Source organism: Panthera onca, chromosome E2 (genome assembly GCF_046562875.1).
Source record: "Panthera onca isolate mPanOnc1 chromosome E2, mPanOnc1 haplotype 2, whole genome shotgun sequence".
Lineage (NCBI taxonomy): Eukaryota > Metazoa > Chordata > Mammalia > Carnivora > Felidae > Panthera > Panthera onca.
Genome location: NC_138353.1, coordinates 23,293,803 through 23,304,078, shown reverse-complemented (window position 1 = coordinate 23,304,078; position 10,276 = coordinate 23,293,803). Strand labels below are relative to the sequence as shown.

The 10,276-nt window shown below is 40.2% G+C and overlaps 1 pseudogene; it reads left to right on the top strand.

Annotated features, from left to right (window-relative positions):
- Positions 1 to 1,071: 1,071 nt before the first annotated feature.
- LOC132689888 (large ribosomal subunit protein uL14 pseudogene) lies at positions 1,072 to 7,088 on the top strand (annotated as a pseudogene).
- The last annotated feature ends 3,188 nt before the right edge of the window (positions 7,089 to 10,276 follow it).

The following is a 10,276-nucleotide window of genomic DNA, read 5'->3' as shown; positions in this document are numbered from 1 at the left end:
ACACAGTGCTGCACCGAGTTTTATAAAATATTGGGTTAGTTGCTAATATTTTCGATTTAGGTACCTGCATACAGAGGTTCAAAATTAAAGAGATGCCTGGGTGGCTCAGTTTGTTAAGCATCTGACTCTTGATTTCAGCTCAGGTCATGATCTCGCAGTTCCTGAGATGGAGCCCCACATTGGTCTCTGCACTGACAGTGTGGAGCCTAATTGGGACTCTCAATCTCTCTGTCCCTTCCTCCCCCCACCTCCCCCACCTCAAAAAAAAAAAAAAAGAGTTCAAAATTGGCATCTCAGGAAGACCCAACCGCTCTGGGAATGCACAGAGCTAACTGCAACCGTTTGCTCTGCAGGGTATGTAGTCTCCTGCTGCCAAAGGGCCACTTCACTCATCAGCTTTTCATGTGCTGGTCCTATAGGCAGTTGGATGGCTGCCCCGAACAGGTCAGTCACAGTTCCTGTCACAGGTCAGCCTCTGGGAGGAGGACTAGCAATCCTCCTTCCCATTTCAGTGGTCACAGACCTGACTTGCAAAGTCTGAGGAAATGTGAGCCATAAGAAAGCAGATGCCTCTCAGGAACAGGGAAAGTGCTAGTCACTTTCAAGGAGCCTGGTTTCATGCAACCTCATCACACCTGCAGCCAAGGAGGCAATGGTTCCAACATCATTCTGTCACAACCTTGGACTTTCCTAAAACCTGCCCCAACAACATCAGCCATCCTGAGGCCAAGGAAACACAGAAGAATGCATGGAAGCAAATGAGTCTGCCTAGAGGAAAGTCTTGCTTATGTTTTTCTGGTGGCAAGAACATTTGAACAAAGACTTAAGAGAAAATTGACAGCGTTAGAATGAGTTTATCACTAACAAAGCTACCACAGGCTTTTTGGTGGTATTTGAAAATTAAGTTAACATTAATTTAACATTAAAACAAGGGATTTAATGGAGGCTGAGGAATAAATTAAGCCTTTGAATGAGGTATCCATTTTAATATGCAAAACAATGTAAAATAATTCCATTTAAGCAATTAGTTAAAAAACATTTTGCTTTTTCTGTCCCTTTCTGGTGTTCAAGATGTCAAAGTGAGGACATGGTGTGTGGTCCAGTGGGAAATTCCAAATTTCTCTGGGTCTTCTGGCAGGAGGCAATATCAACTATGCTGATAACACAGGAGACAAAAATCTGTGTGTCGTCTCTGTGAAGGGGGATCAAGGCGACTGAACAGACTTCTTGCTGCTGCTGTGGGGGACATGGTGATGGCCACAGTGAACAAAGGCAAACCAGAGTTGAGAAAGAAGTTACATCCAGCAGTGGTAATTCGACAACGAGATTCATACCGAAGAAAAGAAGGCATGTTTCTCTATTTGAGGATATCACAGGGATCATAGTAAACAACAAAGGTGAAATGAAAGCTTCTGCTATCACAGGACCAGCTACAAAGAAGTGTGCAGACTTGTGGGTCAGGATTGCTTCCAGTGCTGGCAGCATTGCACGATTCTTTGGTGTATTTGCTTTAAAAAAAAATTAAAAATTATTTGCTCCCCCCAAAATAATAAAAATAAAAATAAAAAAGCATTTTATCATAATCATACATTCACAAAAAAGTTATGAAGGAAGATCTAGGGACCACTATAGCAAGCACTCTCAATATGAGGAAACTAAAGAAGTAGTGGTCTTTAATTCAAAGTACACTGATAGGATGTATAGATAACTATCAGATTACTGAGCAATCTGATCTGTGACATCTATACCCCAGACAGCCTCTAGGAGTTACAAGAAAACAAAACCACACCCTACAAACCAGCTTAAGTCACAACCACCTCCCTCTTGTTGGCTGTAATTAACCATTCTTATACATTCATGTCATTTCTTAAGAAACCAGCCAGAATCCCAGAACGTCTACTATCCTGTCACAGCCTTCCTACTCATAACGGATTTTTATCTTTGATAGTATTAGCCCCAGAAGATAATCCAGAAACTCATTTTCAAAATGGTTTTTAAAAATTTCACTAACTGAAAGAATATTTTCCTTCAAGTATATTGAATTTATAGACACAGGACATACAATTACAGATTTCATTTGATAAACTACAGTCCCTGCTTTACCTGTTGGGGTGAGCACTGGGTGTTGTATGGAAACCAATTTGACAATAAATTTCATATTTAAAAAATAAAAATAAAAGAAAACATAAACAATTTGAACCAGGACATTTCTCCTTATCCATGCATCCATCCATCATCCATGCATCTCAGTATTTATTTATTAAGCACCTCCTACCTGGATCACTATGAGTGCAACTGGAGATGCAAAGATGAATCCAACAGGCTTCTATGGAAGTTGGAAGTGCCATGAACATAAGAAACTGATGGCAAAATTACTAAGTACTGTCTCAGGACTCTTTGGTTATATGTGACATAACCTCCTTCAACTCAATCAAAAAAGGGAATTTATTGGCTCTTATAACTGAATAGCTTGGGATGGGTTTAAGGATAGATGGATCCAGGAGATTAAACATTATTGTCAGAAATCAGTCTGTATCTCTCTACTCTCCTTTCCTATGTTGGCTTTATTCTCAGATAGACTGTCTCTACATGATAGATTCCTATAGGTCAAGTTTACATTAGTCTTACTACAATCTCAAAAAAAAGTTTCTCTTATGCTTCTAGCAAATATCTCAGAATTTGCTTGTTCTAACTGGATCAACTTGAATTATGAAGCCATCCCTAATCTAATAGCCATTCAGGGAGATGGAATATTTCCTTGCCCAGGACTGGTCCATGACTCACTCCAAGAGCCTGGGGAAAGAAGATCATGGCTCCATCCAAAAGTCATGGACTGAACTCTGAGGATGGGTAATGCCCTCAGAGAAAAGCAAGGTGCTATTATCACAGTGAGGAGAAAATAGGCAAAAAACAGTTGGTTCCTACAAATGTTCTAACAGAAATACAAGTCAGCATCCAAAGGGGGAGAGAATAGAAGTGTTGTAACAAGAATGCTGCTGAAGCTGAAGAGGAATCTGTGAGCCTCCTTGGTTTGAGTTTAGTTTCTTTGGATCCTCTGTTTTCCCATAAACCATTATATGTTCATCAAGAGTCATCTCTTTCAGTACCTACCACCATGCACCTCAGAATCTAGTTGCTTTATATCAACCTAAATATAATGCATTAGTAGTCATTCAATAAATGTTTATTGAGGATGGAGTTAAGGTGGCACAGAAGTAGGGGAACCAGGATTTCCTCATCCCTCAAACACAGCTGTATTGAGGGGATATCATTTGGAACTCCCAGGAAATCAATCTGTGTAGTGGCAGAAGGATCTCCACAGTTGGAGGGAGACAGCTTGGCAAGATTGAGATGTGTGTATGTGAATTTGGGGAAATAAAACAGCATAGGCACAGAGGAGAGGGAACCCTTTCTGTGGAGACACCAGGGAGAGAAAGAGAGAAGGGTTGTGAAAATGCAGCATTGATTAGAACAAGAGGAAAACCTTTCTGGACCACAGACAGGGGAATGAGAAGTATGGAGAGTGCCAGTTTCTTTTTTTTCAAACAGCCTTAGGAGCTGAAACTCCAAGGTTTCAAAGTGCATGACTTCCTCTGGAACAGAACTGGAAGCCATGGCACACACTCCTGAGGAGGAGAGAGCCAGCCCCGGTATGTATAGCCCAGTGTAGTGATCTCAGAGGCACACAGAGAGACAAAAGTCCCCTTCCTGGAGTACTTTGGGAAAAGGGTTTATTGCCTCCCCAAGGACAATAGACCTTGCAGGTACCAGCCAAAAGCCTTTTATCAGCAGAGTGGAGTGGCTCTACTCTGGAACAGGGGAGAGGAGCTACACGGAGCTGGGTCCTTTAAGATTTCTTGCTTTGAATCCCAGCTGATCACCTAGAAAGTGCAGGAGAACTGTAGAGCAGGACAAGTTGACCATCCTCTATTCTCTGAGGGCCACCTGAACAGTGTGGGTGGAGATGCCTGGTCCAAGGAGGAGAGATTGGAGCGTCACCATTTTCCCTTCCAACACCAACATGGTGGGACTTCAGAGAGCAGCACAGAGGCCCCCATGGAGGCAGGACCTGCTTACATCAAACTCCTCCCCTCCTTGCCTGCCAACTGCTTGCTTACTTGAGTGGGTCTGACTGACTCAACACAGCCAGTCTCTCTTCCAGACCAGCACAGCCACCAACAGACAACTGTTTCCTTTTTTGTTGTGGTTTTTGTTTTTTTTTTTTTCTTTTTCTTTCCTCCCTCTTCTTTTTTTTCTTTTGGAATCAGGCTCAGAGTTTCTGATTTGTTTTTGGTCAATTCTTATTATATATATATATATATATATATATATATATATATATATATATTAAAATTATATACAATGTATATATAAAAGTTTAAGAACCATAGGATCCCATCAATAGATGCAGAAAAAGCATTTGACAAAATACAGCATCTTTTTTTGATAAAAACCCCCAAGAAATTCAGGATAGAAGAACATAACTTAACATCATAAAAGCCATATATAAAAGGCCCACAGATAATATCATCTTCAATGGGGAAATACTGAGAGCTTTCCCCCTAGTATCAGGAACACGACAGGGTTGTCCACTCTCATGATGTTATTCAACATAGTATTGGAAGTCCTAGTCTCAGCAATCAGACAACAAAACAAAATAAAAGGCATCCAAATTGGCAAAGAAGAAGTCAAACTTTCACTCTTCACAGATGACATGATACTCTATGTAGAAAACCCAAAAGACTCCAGCAAAAGCCTTCTAGATCTGACACATGAATTCAGCAGTTTCAGGATATAAAATCAATGTACAGAAATTGATTGCATTTCTATACACCAATAATGAAGCTACAGAAAGAGATATTAAGGAATTGATCCCATTTACAATTGCTCCAAAACCTATAAGATACCTAGGAATAAACCTAACCAGACAGGTAAAAGATATGTACACTAAAACCATAGAAAACTTATGAAAGAAATTGAAGATGACACAAAGAAATGGGAAAAATTGGATATTTGTTAAATATTGTTAAAATGTTAATACTACCCAAAGCAATTTGTTAAATATTGTTAAAATGTTAATACTACCCAAAGCAATTTACACATTCAATGTAATTCCTAGCAAAATAATACCAGCATTCTTCACAGAACTAGAACAAACAGTCCTAAAATGTGTATGGAACCACAAAAGACTCCACATAGCTAAAGTAATGTTGAAAAAGAAAACCAAAGCTGGAAGTACCACAGTTTCAGACTTTAACCTGTATTACAAAGCTGTAATCATCAAGACAGCATGGTATTGGCACAAAAACAGACACATAGATCAATAGAATAGAATAGAGAACCCAGAAATGGATCCACAATTATATAGCCAACTGATCTTCAACAAAGCAGGAAAAAGTATCCAATGGAAAAAAGACAGTCTCTTTAGCAAATGGTGCTGGAAAAACTGGACAACAACATGCAGAAAAATGAAACTGGACCACTTTCTTACCCCACACACAAAAATAAATTTAAAATGAATGAAAGACCTAAATGTGAGACAGGAAACGATCAAAATCCTACAGAAGAAAACAGGCAGCAACCTCTTTGACATAGGCCACAGCAACTTCTTATTCAACATGTCTCTGGAGGCAAGGGAAACAAAAGCAAAAATGAACTACTGGGAGCTCATCAAAATAAAAAGCTTCTGCACAATGAAGGAAACAATCAGCAAAGGTAAAAGGCAACTGACAGAATGTGAGGAGATATTTGTAAATGACATATCAGAGGTAAAGGGTTAGTATCCATATCTATAAAGAATTTATTAAACTCAACACCCAAAAAGCAAATAATACAGTGAAGAAATGAGCAGAATACATGAATAGACACTTTTCCAAAGAAGGTATCCAGATGGAAAACAGATGTTCAACATCACTCATCATCAGGAAAATATAAATCAACCTCACACCTGTCAGAATGACTAAAATTAACAATTCAGGAAACAGCAGATATTGGTGAGGATGTGGAGATAGGGGAAACCTTTTGCACTGTTGGTGAAAATGAAAACTGGTGGGTGCAACCACTCTGGAAAACAGTGTGGAATTTCCTCAAAAAATTAAAAATAGAGCTACCCTACATCCTAGCAATTGCACTACCAGGAATTTATCCAAAGGATACAGGAGTGCTCATCCATAGGGGCACATGTACCCCAGTATTCATAGCAATGCTATTGACAATAGTCAAGGTATGGAAAATATGTCCATCAACTGATGAATGGATTAAGAATATGTAATTGATATATACCCCAGAATCACCCCTGCTCCTATCTACTGATCTTAGGGGCAGAAGCATGACAAAAGCCAAAGGTTTCCCTCACTTTCTTAAGGTAGAATGTGGGCCTCTTGCTCCCAGGGAGCCAAGAGACAGCCTGTAGAGTACTCCTTAGCCAAAACCCACACAAGGTTCTTCTGATTCCTGATGCAGCCACCTTGCTAATACATTCTGCTAGTCAGTCCATTCTCAACACTATCCAATTCTCACCCATAATGAAGAACTCTGGCCTTGCATGTATCCATTTTCACCACATTGCTTTATTATCAATCTAGGTTTTTTCTTGAGGTGCATATAAATTCAGTTTTCCAGAGTAATATCTTCTGCTTGCAAATGTCAAATCTGGTCCAGCCCTTTTGACTGTGAGATAGGTTGAGACACAGTGTCCCTGGAATTTTGGTTTCAGGACTACATGGACATCCAGAGCCCTAAGGCATTGGAAGAGATCTGGTTGAGAACTGTTTGTGTGGAGGCTGAGCCAGAGGTATTAGGAGGGAGGTAGACCATTTTCTGGGCAGAGGAGAAATGAAGTTAAACATCTTTCTACATTGATCACATTCCCATTGGATGGAAATGGCAAACCAACTTTGGTCCCCTGTGTGGCCATTCCCTTCCCCTTACTGCACTTGTAGCTATATCTTTCTTCACCCTTTGGAGCCAAGAAGCTGGCACTCACTCAGCCAGCACAAAGGGATGGGCGGATGATTCCCACTCTGTTCTGCACTCAGTTACAGCTATCACCATCTGATATCCCAAAGGAGAAGCCCTCGGATCCCTAAGCTTGGTGGTAGGCTTTCTCTGGAATGTGGGTGGGGTGGGTAGGAGCCAGCTTGACTCAATAGCCTGTATAAATTCAGTGACTTCATCCTGCAAAGCAGACAGTTCACACAGGAGCAGTAGGCTCAGGAACTGATCATCAAGGAAAGAGCCCTTTAGAGGAAGATGGCACCAATGCCCATTCTCACACTTTGGATCAACAGCTGGGCTCAACTCACAGTGCAGCACAGTCACTGTTCACTCCACTCCCTGATGGGAAAAGCAAGAAAGCAGACAAAGCTCCAGGGCTCTCCAGTCCTTCTGAAAGAAGAAGACAGGCCTGTTGCTGATAGGGCTCCCACATAGAGACTGTTAGAGGGATTTTTTCCCTAAGCCCTCAGATGTTTCTTCTTTTTCACACAGCCAGGTTGTTAGGAGATTGTGCTGGGCACTGCCTTCTCCACATAATTCCCTTCCAATGTCTGAAGGACTCTTTCTTTCCATATACACCTTTACACTTCTTTGCACCTTTTTTTTTTTTTTTTTTAGAAATAAGTCCTTCCCTGAATCCATTCAGAGAGTGTCTCAGAGACACATCCTCTGCCTTCAACCTGGGAGTCGTGTCCAGACCTTGTGACTGTGGGAGAGGTTTTGCCACAGGGCCCACTATTAACTAATTAATTTGGTTTTAGAACTATGTGGATATCCAGAGGCTCAGGGCATTTGAACTTTCCCAGCAGAAGAAGTTGTGTGTAGGCTGGTCCAGGTCTTTGGGGAGAGAGTTGGCCTCCTCTCTGGGCTGAGGGTTAGACAATGGGATACTATTCAATACAATGAAATTATACAATGGGATACTCCTTGACAATGAAAAATAATGAAATCTTACCATTTGCAACAATGTGAATAAAACTGGAGGGTATTATGCTAAGCGAAATAAGTCAGTCAGAGAAAGACAGATATCATAAGATTTCACTCATATGTGGAATTTGAGAAACCCAACAGATGAACATGGGGGAGAGTAGGGAAAAATAAAAACAGAGAGGGAGGCAAATCATAAGAGACTCTTAAATATAGAGAACAAATTGGGGGTTCTTGGAGTGGGAGGTTATGGGGGGTGAGTTAAGTGGGTGATGGGCCTTAAGGAGGGCACTTTTCAGGATAAGTACTGAGTACATATGTAAGAGATGAATCACTGGGTTTTATTCCTGAAGGAAAGACTATACTGTATGTTAACTAACTTCAATATAAATAAAAATAGATGATAGATAGGTAAATAGATCGATAGATAGATAGATAGATATTGAGTCAATTTCTTGTACTGGGTACTCATCTATATTCCAGGATTAGAATCCTTTCCCTTATGGAATTTAGAGTCTACTCAGTTAATGTGGACAATAAATAGAAAAGTGTAGTACAATATGTAGGATGTAAGATGATGATAAGTGCTTGGGGAAAAACAGGGTAGGGGAGGAGGGAAAGACATGACTAAAATAGAGTGGACAGGAATAGCATCACAATCATATGGTAGGGATTTTTAAGAAAGTTGTGAAGAAGGTGATGAAGCAAAGGAAGTTAAAGGAAGAATATTCCAGGCATAGTGAACAGCCAGTGCAAAGGCCCTGAGGCAGCAGTGTGCCTAGACTCTTTAAGAAGACCTGTGTGGCATAACAAGAGAGGAGAGAATAGTACATGAGATGAGAATGGTAGGGAAGAACATGTAGACATTGTATGGACTTCAGCTTTTTTTTTTCAACTTTTTTTTTTTTTATTTATTTATTTTTTTTATTTATTTTTGGGACAGAGAGAGACAGAGCATGAACGGGGGAGGGGCAGAGAGAGAGGGAGACACAGAATCGGAAGCAGGCTCCAGGCTCCGAGCCATCAGCCCAGAGCCTGACGCGGGGCTCGAACTCACGGACCGCGAGATCGTGACCTGGCTGAAGTCGGACGCTTAACCGACTGCGCCACCCAGGCACCCCTGGACTTCAGCTTTTACTCTGAATGGATGGGAAGCAAGTGGGTACCTTAAATAATGATCATTTTGCAGGAGTTTTTTTTTTTTTTATGAAGTCCCAATAGTTTATTTTTGCTTTTGTTTCCCTTCCCTCAGAAGCTATATCTAGAAAAAAACTTGCCATGGCCAATGTCAAAGAGGTTACTGCCTGTGTTCTCTTCTAGGATATTTATAGTTTAGGTCTCCCATTTAGGTCTTTAATCCATTTTGAATTATTTTTGTGTATGGTGTGAGAAAATGGTCCCATTTCTTTCTTTTGCATGTTGCTGTCCTGTGTTCTCAACACAATTTATTGAAGAAACTGTCTTTTTTCATCATATATTCTTTCCTGCTTTGTCAAAGATTAATTGACCATATAGTTGTGAGTTCATTTCTGTGCTTTCTGTTCTGTTCCATTAATCTATGTGTCTATTACTGTGCCAGAACCATACTGTTTTGATTACTACAGCTTTGTGATGTAGTTTGAAATCTGGAATTAAAATAAAAACTAAAAAAAAAAAAAAAATACAAAACAAAACAACACACACACACACGCACACACACACACACACACACACACACACACAAAACCCTTCATGTTGCATGCTTTACAACCTAATATGGTTGTAATATGTACAATACAGATATTTTTAATACTCCAAAACAAAGTCTGGGAAACATAGTATTTTCTATACTTGAGTCAAATTGGGGGATTGTCCAGTTTAATAAAGACAAAGAAGTAAAAATAAATAAAAATAATCACTCTGGAGTAGACTACAGAGGTAAAGGGCCAAACAAGGAGGCCAGTTAGGAAACTTCTGCAGTAACCTAGGTTAGAAATGATGGGGTGACTAGGAAATTTTGGTTAGATTTTGAAGGTAAACTAACAAGATTTGCTGAAAGACTGCATTTTGGGTACTTTCCAAGAGGGTAGTCAAGGGTGACTCTGAGAATTTTGGCCTAAGGAAATGAAAGATTGGAGTTGCTACCAACCGATATGGAGAAGATTGTAGAATAGCCAGGTTGTGAGGGGGTGGAGGAAGATAGTTCTACTTTGGACATGTTGAGTTTGAGATGCCTAATTAGATATCAGAATGAATAAGGAGAGTAGGTAGCTGGATATACAATTCTACAGTTCAGAGGAGATTTCTGAGATGGAAATGAGAGGACTGTTGGGAATTTGTCATTGTATAGATGATATTTAAAGTCATGATACAG